Source organism: Patella vulgata, chromosome 4 (genome assembly GCF_932274485.2).
Source record: "Patella vulgata chromosome 4, xgPatVulg1.2, whole genome shotgun sequence".
Classification (NCBI taxonomy): Eukaryota; Metazoa; Mollusca; class Gastropoda; family Patellidae; genus Patella; species Patella vulgata.
In genome coordinates, this window is record NC_065882.2 from 35,211,526 (window position 1) to 35,223,715 (window position 12,190).

General features: G+C 36.9%; 1 long non-coding RNA gene across 1 annotated transcript; it reads left to right on the forward strand.

Moving 5' to 3' along the window:
- The first annotated feature begins 578 nt into the window (after positions 1–578).
- On the forward strand, positions 579–3,207 carry LOC126817177 (uncharacterized). The gene is made up of 3 exons (XR_007678832.2): positions 579–1,111; positions 1,860–1,933; positions 2,169–3,207. It is a non-coding gene; the product is annotated as an uncharacterized LOC126817177 (long non-coding RNA).
- Positions 3,208–12,190: the final 8,983 nt, after the last annotated feature.

Below are 12,190 nucleotides of genomic sequence, written 5' to 3' on the forward strand. Positions count from 1 at the left end.
AATGATAGTCCACTAATGCGACTATCCAGTGACACTTTGGTTAATTTGATCCGGTGACAGCTTTCTGTTTTTTTCTTCTTTTATTGGACTGCTTTCGGTATACGGATCATTGTCGGGATAGTTTTAACAACCAGTTTGGGCACTTGAATGGTAGCAGGGCTCTATAATGATATATTACATTATCTGATCAGTTGAAACCCCCTCAGAAATCCTATGTTCAAAATAGGCCTGCAGCCAAAATTTCTAGCATGAAGTTCCGCTACAAGGTCCTCCCTACTAAACAAACTATACATTTTTGGAAAGTTTATAAAACCGGGAACACAAATCCAAAGGTTTGCAATAATTCGATTTAGGGCCAGATGAAAATTGTGATAATTGTCAAGTAAATGCTATGTTTATACTAACAATTGTGAAGTTGGCATAAAATAAATATTGGCGAAAACACCCGATGTTTTCATCTATGCAAAGAATATGCTATTGGTTAAATTTTGCTTTAAAGAAGACTGCAGAAAACATAATGGACCAGGGAACATACGGAATTTTGGAAATCCATTTGGACTAAGACTAGTAATTATTTCCCCTTATTTCATGATGGACGAATGTAGTGCGAGTTATAAATAGACAATTTTTCCCTTAATTTTTTTCTCCCCTCTTCCTGCATTTTTGGGTTGACTTTTTGGTCTAGAATTGGAGAAAAGGGATCAAATTTGCAATTTCATAGCAGTTTTGGGTAATACTGATGATATTACAGCGGAGGGATAGGGGGTGTAAAGTGTCTTTCTGCAGAGCAATCATTGTGTCGGAAGTGAGATTTCCACCCCTGTCAACTTCAAATCTGTGTAGCAAAAAATCTAAATGGTCAACCCCCTACAAAATTATGATGAGGAGATTGCCAAATGTTGTCCCCATTGTGCCTATAAAGATTGGAACCAACGGAATGTTGAGCAAAAAGCTACAGCCTGTGATGTTACAGTCATTTAACATTGAAGTCAATGGGCAAATAATTGCTAGTCTGAGTCCTGATGAAATAATGAAGCATGGCCGACTCGGAATGTTGATATTTTTTCAACGGCTTGTTTCCTGAAGTTTTGAATGGAAAGTGTCAGAAATGGTAAGAATACTGCTTTTTTATTGCCCAGCAGTAAGTTTTTTGACTATTTGGTATCAAAATAGCCATGATTGGGGGTATCCGTTGGTTGAGTGTGAATTTTGGGTTGTAAATGTGTAACATTTTGTTCACAATGATATCAAAACATGGTTAGGTCTAAATATTAAGGCCAACTCAACTGCAGATTTGGTCTAAAGTCACGAGATGTAAACAAGACTGACCCTAACCCTAACCCAAGACCCAGTCCTTACCCTAACCCTAACCCACAATCTTGTCAAAAAGCATGTAGCCTAGGCCTAAGCCAAGACCTAGTCCTGACCCTAGCCCAAACCCACAATTGTGTCAAAAAATCATGTGCCCTAACCCTAATTACATGTTGTGACCTTGAACCAAGTCTGCAGCTGGCCTTAACATTTAGACCTAACATGTTTTTGACATCATACAATGAAATGTTAACATGTACACTCCAAAATTCACACCTGTGTGACTTTTGATCAAACATGCAGTTGGCCTTAATATTTAGACCGAACCTTAAAACATGGCATCTACCTTTGAGATTGGCTTAGACTTATGTGACACTCAAGGTTTACTTTTTTACTGACTGTTAACTGGTTTCTTTTTGGAGGGCCAGTGACGGGCTGTTCGCTAGAAATAAAGAGGTTTATTTCTATTTCCAGTTGAAACCATATTTTTTTCTTATTTTCTCACTGTTTTTTATTGCATATTTATCCCCAGCCTCCTATCATTTCAGGTGCCCAGGTAATGTTTCATAGAGTGGAATGATTGACCTCAACACAAGTATTAAAAAAAAAAGAAGCAAAACAGGTGAGATAAATGTGCATTTCATACACTTTAAGAAGTACATCCAACCTGATCCCCGCTTCTGCTCACTAATAGTAATGGGCTGGAAATTTGGTACTGCACAGGCCTGTCTTCTCCCCTTGACATTTAACTGAATGACAGAATTCCACATTTTGACCATTTTCTGGATGTCAATGACCATTTCCCTGGATAGTATTCGCCCCAGAATTCTCATTCTCATCTAAATTTAACATTTCAGGTCTACATCTCAAAACCTGATCTCTTCCTGAACTGGCTTTAGGAGAACGATGATGCATATCAATTTCATCCCTGATCTCTATGACACCTGTGGTGGAAGTGGAGGGCAAATCGTAATCAGTTTGGGTTCCAGCCCCGAGGACCTTTGTAAACTTTGCTTTTTGGTGATGACTTAATTTCCGAGCTTGAAAAGGACGCTTGTGTGTTTATCATGGCCTCTCATATTGGAAGATAACATTAATGGCTTGTGTGTTGATCGACGGTTGTGCATATCTCTTGGTCAGGAAAGTTGTAGGCACCATCGCCATTGTAAATCATTTGACAGGCCCGAGTGAACGGGGCGACCTATGATTGGTCAGCAATGTATCAGATTCCATACCGGGGGGTGGGGATGAAAAAACTGTTGTAGTGTTACATAATCAGATTATTTCAACTTACTTATCCTGTGGAAATACAGCTATATAGGAGATATTTTGAAATTCATAGGCACTGCATGTTTCAACATTTTAGATTTGACCACAATTTGGCACTTGAAACTATGTTAACAGAGAAAAACTGTGTGGTTTTCGATGAAAGTGTTAAAAGTCTAATATTGCATCATGATTACTGTTTTAAAGTATTTTCGTGTTTGATTTATATTGAATTCATCTCATCTTTTTGAAGAATGCATTTATGTTCAAAAATAAAAATGTTCTGTGGAATTCAAAATTGATGTGCTTTTAAATTATCAGATTCCAAACTGGGGGTGGGGATGAAAAAGCTGTTGTAGTGTTACATAATCAGATTATTTCAACTTACTTATCCTATGGAAATACAGCTATATAGGAGATATTTTAAAATTGATAGGCACTGCATGTTTCAACATTTTAGATTTGACCACAATTTGGCACTTGAAACTACGTTAACAGAGAAAAACTGTGTGGTTTTCGATGAAAGTGTTAAAAAGTCTAATATTGCATCATGATTACTGTTTTAAAGTATTTTCGTGTTAGATTTATATTGAATTTATCTCATCTTTTTACAGAATGCATTTATGTTCAAAAATAAAAATATTCTGTTTAATTCAAAATTCATGTGCTTTTAAATTTCTGTCTGAAATTCCGCAGTTTTCTGATGTATTATAGTGTTTGCAGAATGCCGCACAGCTCATCTGAAAATGCATAGATTTTCATATTCTTTGGCCAGGGAATTGCATATATGTTTGTTTATTAGATAACAACAGATTTGTTTAAACTGCAGAAACATGTGAGGTATATAGGACTAAGACTAGTAATTATTTCCCCTTATTTCATGATGGACGAATGTAGTGCGAGTTATAAATAGACAATTTTTCCCTTAATTTTTTTCTCCCCTCTTCCTGCATTTTTGGGTTGACTTTTTGGTCTAGAATTGGAGAAAAGGGATCAAATTTGCAATTTCATAGCAGTTTTGGGTAATACTGATGATATTACAGCGGAGGGATAGGGGGTGTAAAGTGTCTTCCTGCAGAGCAATCATTGTGTCGGAAGTGAGATTTCCACCCCTGTCAACTTCAAATCTGTGTAGCAAAAAATCTAAATGGTCAACCCCCTACAAAATTATGATGAGGAGATTGCCAAATGTTGTCCCCATTGTGCCTATAAAGATTGGAACCAACGGAATGTTGAGCAAAAAGCTACAGCCTGTGATGTTACAGTCATTTAACATTGAAGTCAATGGGCAAATAATTGCTAGTCTGAGTCCATTTACGGTAAAGGGAGTTATCTCCCTTTACGGAAAATAATACTGTAATGGGAGTGACAACCTTGTAATCAATAGAAAATAAATCAAATGGAGTTTAATGTTTTACTGTTCTGCACCAACTCGTATAATGAAGATAAGCATATGCCATATGCTTTAGTCCGGTAGTGGTGGGGGGATGTACGTGTACAGCTAGCATTGCATGCAAGTGTCATCGGTGTGCAAGAGAACCGTGGTGACTGAGTAAGAGGCTGGCTCACTTACCGTCGGTTCAAGGTTTGATCCTGGTCTGGCGTGGTTTCTTCTTGTCTGTGGCTCACTAATCAGGAGGTCCGGAGTTTGATCCCCGTGTTGACCTAGACAGTTCCCAGCGTCGTTTCCTATTGTCTGTGTTGCAGGAAGGGGGGGGGGGGGTGATGGGCAGCGTCTAGTTGTTCAAAATAAAGAGTAGATCGTAACGTTGCTGTTTGGACCAAATTCCCCTTATAGTGAGAAAATTAAATATTTATAGATGCTTTGTTTCAATTCAAATATTTGTTTGTAATTTGGCCCCTCCCAGATTCGGTGAACTGTCCATTTTTCGGGCAATGTATTTCAGTTTTTCGGGCACAAACATCAGAGAATGGGGAATGCGACCATATATCATGGAAATATAATTGTATAATTGTGTAATAAATTGAAAATAAACAACCATCCCAGCTTTGTGGAAAATTCATTTTAGTTAAACATACATTATGCAAGAGCTAAATCTGTCTATTGCAGGTCTTTCCTTAGGCCTGAAATGTTATCTAAATTAGTTCTCGGTTCATAGTGGATCAATTTAAATGAAATTTTCAGCAAATTGCCTTTACGTTATCTAGTTTTTAACTATTATAGTGAGAACTGCCAACTCGTTATCGAATATCCCATAATGTAATTGGAGATGGATAATAATATACAAGGATCGCTAGAATTTGACAGGTTTAGGAAGTTACAACGACTGATATTTACCAAATGTACACGTTTAAAACAAACATCTCTGATGTTCTTCGTTTCTATGCATTCAAACATAAAATGAAATAAATCTTCATTACATTGATGGCATAATGGACATAATGGAAAAAGTAGTTTGATTTCGTCTGTGCAAATTCAAACATGTTGGTAATAGATTTGGCCTAAATTTTGTTATATTTCTTCTGTGTTTTAATTGAATGTTCGACAATACATAAGATTCCTGAACTAGATTTATTTTGAATTTGCAATAATCTGTTAAACTTTCGCTTTCTGATAATTTAGCTGACCACTCTTGTAAGTTTATATCTAATAATCGTAACTTCATTTGACTTATAAACATGTTACAATTGCCGATCATTTCAGTTTCAAAAACATAACCAAATCCTAAGGAATATAACATAATTCTGACCTTTGTCACCCAACTAACCCTGCCGGTTTTGTCTAATTGTTTTAACATAATAAATACTTGTTTAGGATAACGATCTATGGGCATACGCAATAGTTTACACAAATATTTAATACAACACGAAGTATAATGTATGCTTAAACTGTGTCTTCCACATTCCCCAAGCGTTCCAGCATTTGATGAACACTTATGAATTCCTAAAATGAACTTGCAAAAGTTGTTATGCCCTTTTTAAATTTCGTGCCGATATTGAAAACCCCACAACTCGGCTCCATAGTTGAGGACATGTTTTATAACATGATCAAAAATCTTAAAACACAGGTTGATATATAAATATTCCGTCTTTCTAATTAAACTTCTTACAGATATCAAAGCCTTCTCCGCTTTAATTGATAAGTTAATAATATTTGTATTACAGTTCAACCTGGAGGAAAATATTAGGCCCAGATAATCATAATAAGTTACAGTTTCAATTTGTTGATTATTAAAGAACCATTTCTCATTTTGCTTTATTACACCACCGTTTCTAAAGATAGGTTGCCAGGCAAGGAAACATACGCCCACAGCAACTAAATCGTCCGGGCAGTCAACAAGTATTGTCGCATATTTTTACTTTTTTTGGTAATGAAACATTTATAATACACTAAAATCTGATTAAGAGTAACAACTCATGAAGTAATTATCAATCTGAAGTCAATCGGATGATAACTTTAGCCTATAGAGCGTCAAAGTGATCAAATGCCATAACTATGGCAGTAATTATCGGAAAATCAATAGAATTCTTTGTCTCATGACCTCAAACACTGTGTATAAATTTAAAGTCAATAGGATATAAACTTTAGCCTCTAGAGCATCCACAAGAACTCTGACAGTAATTATCGGAAATCGCTAAAAATAAATCAACAAGCTTTTCGTCTCATGATCTTAAACACTGTGTATATATTTAAAGTCAATCGGATATTAACATTGACCTCTAGAGCGCCCACAAGATTTTTTGAAGTGATCAAGGGCCATAACTCTGGCCGTAATTATCGGAAATCGCTGAAAATCAATAGGCCTTAAACACTGTGTATAAATTTAAAGTCAATCGGATATTAACTTTAGCCTCTAGAGCGTCCACAAGCAATTGTGGACGCCGGACCGTCGGACGGACGGATGGCGACGACAATATACGACCACATTTCAATGTGGGCGTACAAAAACAATTATTTGGGGTTTATCTGGATTTACTTTAAGATTAAACTTTGAACAAAATTTTTCTAACAAATTAATTTTATATTGTAAATCTCGACTGAATCAGGGAACAATGACATGTCGTCAGCATATAATAACGAAGCAAGTAATAACAAAAAAACAATGGGCTTAAAATACATCCTTGCCTTACACCGGAATCACAATTAAACGATCGTGTTACATAAGAATCAAGTTTCACACAGGAGGTAACAGATTTATACATAGAAGTTAATGTAGCATACATTTTCCCATGGAGACCTTTATTTATTAATACAGATATACACATATCAGATAATTCTGCTTAAACAATGGGCTATACTATATACCGGAAAACACCGGAAACACCCGGAAAACACCATGTTATACTGAATACCGGAAAACACCGGAAAACACACTAAATACCGGAAACCACACTAAATACCGGAAACCACCCTAAATAGGTAACCCGGAGAAGGGCTATACTATAAACCGGAAACTAACCCTAACCCTAACCCAGGCACACAGAGGACCAGGCTCCCGGTTACCTATTTAGGGTGCCAGTCTCTGGGTTACCTATTTAGTGTGTTTTCCGGTATTTAGTGTGTTTTCCGGTATTTAGTGTGTTTTCCGGTATTTAGTGTTTTTCCGGTGTTTTCCGGTATTCAGTATAAAATGGTGTTTTCCGGTTGTTTTCCGGTGTTTTCCGGTTGTTTTCCGCTATATAGTATTGCCGTTAAACAATCATATGCCGTACTGAAATCAATGTACAATACAAAAAGCCTCCCTTTGGCTTTGGATAGATATTTTTATACTAGACCCTGAAGAGTAAACGCATGATCAATTGTAGACCGACCCTTGCGATATCCAGCCTGGGCTTCATCAAATTTACCCTGTTTTTCTGACCGACTTTTAAGCCTCGAGTTTAGTACTGAAGCATATAGTTTACCAACGACAATACTTTATACCGGAAAACAACCGGAAAACACCATGTTATACTGAATACCGGAAAACACCGGAAAAACACTAAATACCGGAAAACACACTAAATACCGGAAAACACCCTAATTAGGTAACCCAGAGATTGGTCCTCTGTTTGCGGGGAGTTAGGGTTAGGGTTAGGTTTTTCCGGTGTTTTCCAGGGGACCAGACTCCGAGTTACCTATTTAGGGTGTTTTCCGGTATTTAGCGTGTTTTTCCGTATTTAGTGTTTTTTCCGGTGTTTTCCGGTATTCAGTATAACATGGTGTTTTCCGGTAGTTTTCCGGTGTTTTCCGGTATATAGTATAGCCCTTTACCAATGCTATCTAACAACGAAATTCCTATGTAATTATTCGGTTCAAACTTAGAACCTTTTTTGTGCAATGGAGTTATCAGTGCTTTGGATCATGAAGTCGGAAAATACCCAGAGTCAAAAATATTATTAAATAAAGTAAGAATTGGTATGAACTGTTCGGAACAAGCTTTTATTAAATCGATAACCAACCCATCAGTACCGGGGGAGGTGCCCGATCTGGCCCCTTCAAGACATTTACTAACTTCATGTTCCCAAATTACACAATTTAATAATAAGTCGCTAACACATGTTTGATCATTACAAATATTCTCAAATGATTCCACGACTTGGGAAGCTTCATGTGAAAAAGAATCATCAACTACATCGACTAATAGGTTAAGTAAATTTTGGAAATAGTTAGCCCATTGTACCGGGGAAATACCACGATTGATGATATCCCTTGGTTTCCACCTTTTAAGTGTTTTCCAATATTTATTTGGATCAGATAAATTCTAAAGAAGTTGATCATTGCGAACTTTTTTCAAATGAAGCTTTCTTACATTTATAAACATTTTTTTAATTTATATTTCTGGTCTTTATAATCAGAAAGGTGCTGTGAATTATTTGTTGTTCTAAACAAGTTTAATGCAGTTTACTTTTTCGGTTTTTAAATTTAAACATTGGTGATCAAACCATGGGGGTTGGTACTTGTCGGAATGTCTCGTCTTACCAGGCGGTTTAACAATACAACCTTGGGCACAGGAGTAAATAAAGGATTCAAAAAGCGTTATCGCATTTTCAGCACTGCTTTGCGATAGAATAGGGAACTTTAACTTGAGACTGTCAATATTCCTGGTAATATTATCTTTATAAGTCGCAGCTTGTTTATCGTTCCAGCTTAGTTTGGAATAAGGGGGAGTACCATCATCGAAACAACATTTAGAATTGTTTTGGGCTATATAGTATGGTAATCAACAAATGAGGGGGTACAGTCTACACGGAAGGATCGAATCAGGTTATAAATATCAGTCGACACCAAGACATAGTCCACCACGGAAGCACCATTGTATTTAACGCAAATAAATTCACCAGCTGGGTCATCTGCACTTCTCCCATTAACAATGTGTAGATTAAATGTAGAACATAACCTTATATTCGGTTTCTTCTAGACCTGGAATATAGGTCGTGGAATCATCTAATATACAGTCACTAAGTCTAGCATTTCCAGTTCTCGAATTAAAATCACCAGATAGTAGAACATCACAATTGGGTAATCAGCATGTATTTGTACAAATTTCTGTTCTAAGCCACCAATACCATCTTCATTTACATGAACAGGCAAGTTTTCTGGGGCTATGTAATACCAATCCAAAAATGAAAGGATTGCCAGTTATATTTCCATTAAATCTGAAGAAGATTGGTTCATTAAATGGTCGTAAATTCGTGAAATACCAGTACCGCAAAATGTTGCTTATCAACAAGGACAATAACACCACCACGATGCTTGCCGTCACTACGAATATAATTAGGTTTCTAATAGACAAATAATATTGAATTTGCAAAGATACTTTATGAAATCTGGATATATTAGCTTACTTTTCAGGCCGTAAGTAACATAATTGATACTGCTTGAGTGTTTATCGATGTTGTAGCACAAATATTTGGAGATTTTCTTCGGAACTATTTAGGAAACATTTTTACACCCATTTTAAAAAGTCGTTATTTGGTCACGCGCTTGCGTTCATTTTTCAAAATATTTTCAATAGATTATAGACGGTCTCTTGCTTACCTGCAAATTTAAAATGTTTGAGTCTCGAGTTACTGGTAAATGAATTATGAAAGAAAATGTTATTCGGATATCGACAACAAAAAATACTTTTATCGTTTGAAGATTTTTAAAAGAACAGGAAATTAGTATTATTGCGGTATTTCGAGACGAGTGTCAACGGATTGAAATAATTCCGCCCTGCTATCCGAGACTAAAAGAGGAGTAACTCTTGGCAACAAAAATGACTTCGCTTCGGGAGTTTCATGTAAGTTTCCAGCCTTTATTATTTTATTTTGCAGACTGTTATCACAATGTTGTAGCTAGTCCTTCTTTACACAATTGCAGTTCATACTTACATCCTCTAAAATACCATATAAACCATGACAATGATGTCTAGTCTAAGATGCCAGTGGTTGCTATGTAGCTGTTGTCAACAAATGACAATTTTGGCATAAATGATAATGATTAGGCCTATATTTCACGTGTTATATTCGACTCCCTCATTGTATTTTCAAGCGATTCCTTGTGACTAATGACTTATTATTAGGTTGATCATGCTAGTCAGATTTTGAAAGCATGATTTTTAAAAAAAATCCACCTGATTAATAAAAATTGGTGAGTGAAGCTAGCCTATCAAAAAAGAAAACGTAGGCCTACTGACACTGTGACTGCCTACTTACGAATATATTTGGATACCTGAAAACGGTTTTAATTAATTTATGACTGATTTTCTACTGTTTTATGTATTTCAGAAATGTGATTTCATAAAAGATGATGTTTGAAAATGGTGTGATAGTCATGTGTGCAGAATTCCTTAAAGATATTTGCCAATGAAGATTTGAGTTGAGGAAGATCATTGAGCACAAAAATGAAAAAAAGTACACTATTATATTAATACGCAGTAATTCGCCTTGATAATTTAGAGGGGGTTTATTGTCCATTCGACCACACTTTTCGACCAATCAGAATCCAAGAAATTTCTAATTTGTGCTACAATTGAAAATACATCTTTGTTAATAACAAGTTTGTCGGCTTATTGGCTTCCTTAGCTTCTATTAAATGAGGTATCAAAGCTTTTCTTATTTCACGAACACGTTTTGAGAAGTCTTCGGAAACTTTAATTTGCGAATCTTCAAATTGTTTTCTAGCTGACTGTAGGATTAAATCTCTGTCTCTCAGCTTGTTAACACCACTAGTATCGGTCGTACTCTTTCTTTGTTTCGTTTGCAAGTCTGAATATACCCTCGATATTAATCTCTGAATCAGCGCTCAAATCTGGTAGATCGGAGAAAACAACATCTTTGATTAACTGCTCACATCCACCCGGAGTTTCAATCTCACGTTCTTTTTCTTGTATCCCCCCCCCCCCCTGGGGTGTAGGGGGTGATAAGAATATACCCTTCGTATGTCCTGCGTGTCGTAAAAGTCGACTAAAAGGATCCCTGTAATGGGGCAACGTGTTTGCCGTGCGTTGCGACATGTGTCGGTGGAGAGTGGGATCCTGGTAATTGAGTGGGGTTTTGGCTTGCGAGCCCTTTCTCTGCAACACATTGCTTCGGCCCACAATTCACCTAGACGGGAGGTCAGAGTTGTCCACTCTGATCAATCGGCTTTGGTCGTGTTTAGCTGACGAGCAGGCCCATCTTTTCCACTATTCTGTAATATATTTGTTGCAGATCTACCTTTGTGTCCTACGTGCCTACTTTAAAGCAGCGGCTTGGGTCAACTAGGTAGAGTAAAAATATTTAATCTTTACTTTGTCTAGGTATATCCCTGTCTGTTCTCGTAGGGCGCATGCGCTGGATATCCGCGCAGTAGCCTGTATGGATATTGTAACCCTTGTAACCCTTTGGTGGTTGGAGAGCAAGCAGGGATGAATCTTTTAAATTACTCAAATGGCTTCTCAAACCAAGAAGACTCGTGCTACCAAACGTATGTCGACCGAGGATTAAGAACCATTACCAATAAAAACTTCCCCAACCTGGCCTAGATATACTAACGATATCAATCTTAGTAAAACATCTCCTGTTTTGATTGCTAAAGGTCTTGCTGGCTTGGCTGGTGAGCCCAAAGGCGTCAAGAAAATGAGAAATGGTACTTTGTTAGTGGAATGTACTAAATAATCACATGCTACTTCATTATTAAAATCAAAGCCTTTAGCCAACATTCCTATCAAAGTTGTACCCCATAACTTTCTAAATTCATCAAGCGGTGTTATTCGGTCTCAGGATTTAGAAGACAGCTGTGAGGAAGAGATGCTTGAAAATCTCGCCTCACAAGGTGTTACATACGTCAAACGTATTTCCATCAGACGTAATGGTAACATTATCCCAACCAACACCTATATCCTGACCTTTGATAAACCAGATCTTCCTAGGATGATTAAAGCTGGTTTTCTTGCCATTCCAGTTACCCCTTACATCCGAAATCCATTGCGTTGTTTTCATTGTCAACGCTTTGGACATAGTAAAAACGTGTGTAAGGGGAAAGCGATGTGTGCTAGATGTGGACAAGATGGTCACGAAAGTACATCTTGTCAACTCGACCACCATTGCATTATCTGCAAAAGGCCTCATTTTGCTTATCTAGAGAGTGCCCAATATGGAAGAAAGAAAAACAAGTTCAGCAGGTGAAAACAGAAAAAAACATACC